Consider the following 1026-nt stretch of genomic DNA (forward strand, 5'->3'; position numbering starts at 1 on the left):
GGGTATACAATCAACATCGACATCTGTAAGGCCTGTGGCATCCGTATATGGGCGCTTCCCGGCGTGGAGACGATCTCGATGGGACTCAAACCCACAACCTTCGGTTCCGAAGACCAACGCCTTATCCATTAGGCCACGAGACCAATAAATTTGAGATTTGTCCCACCATCTTTGCCCCCCATTAACTTCATGGCACACATAGTGTCCCATCCGACACGCTGAATAGATCACAAAACTCTTGCTCCTCATAGAGGGGCCTCCATTACATAGTGTTTTCAATGAGGTCAATTCATTGGAGATCGTTCGTTGGCAGACCAACAATCTTCTTGTACCCTTAGCCTCAGCATGTATCCCGACGAGTCACAAGGGTATACAATGAACATCGACATCTGTAAGGCCTGTGGCATCCGTATATGGGCGCTTCCCGGCGTGGAGACGATCTCGATGGGACTCAAACCCCCAACCTTCGGTTCCGAAGACCAACGCCTTATCCATTAGGCCACGAGACCAGTAAATTTGAGATTTGTCCCACCATCTCTGCCCCCCATTAACTTCATGGCACACATGGTGTCCCATCCGACACGCTGAATAGATCGCAAAACTCTTGCTTCTCATATAGGGGCCTCCATTATAGATCACAAAACTCTTGCTCCTCATAGAGGGGCCTCCATTACATAGTGTTCTTAAAGGGGTCAATTCATTGGAGATCGTTCGTTGGCAGACCAACAATCTTCTTGTACCCTTAGCCTCAGCATGTATCCCGACGAGTCACAAGGGTATACAATCAACATCGACATCTGTACGGCCAGTGTCATCCGTATATGAGCGCTTCCCGGCGTAGAAACGATCTCGATGGAACTCGAACCCATAGTCTTTGGTTCCGAAGACCAACGCCTTATCCATTATGCCACGAGACCAATGAGTTTAAGATTTACCCCACTATCTCGTCACTACGCGCAACACTGACTTAACGGCACACATGATTTCGCATTCGAGACGCTGAATAGATCACAAAACTCTTGCTCC

At 48.6% G+C, this 1026-nt stretch overlaps 3 non-coding genes across 3 annotated transcripts; all 3 read right to left on the reverse strand.

The window, feature by feature from the left end:
- Positions 1-70: 70 nt before the first annotated feature.
- Pmar_PMAR007584 lies at positions 71-143 on the reverse strand. Its single transcript has one exon. It is a non-coding gene; the product is annotated as a tRNA-Arg (tRNA).
- A 293-nt stretch (positions 144-436) lies between these two features.
- Pmar_PMAR007586 lies at positions 437-509 on the reverse strand. Its single transcript has one exon. It is a non-coding gene; the product is annotated as a tRNA-Arg (tRNA).
- A 335-nt stretch (positions 510-844) lies between these two features.
- Positions 845-917, reverse strand: Pmar_PMAR007587. Its single transcript has one exon. It is a non-coding gene; the product is annotated as a tRNA-Arg (tRNA).
- Between the last annotated feature and the right edge of the window lie 109 nt (positions 918-1026).

The sequence above is a fragment of the Perkinsus marinus genome (assembly GCF_000006405.1).
Source record: "Perkinsus marinus ATCC 50983 genomic scaffold scf_1104296957530, whole genome shotgun sequence".
Classification (NCBI taxonomy): Eukaryota; Perkinsozoa; order Perkinsida; family Perkinsidae; genus Perkinsus; species Perkinsus marinus.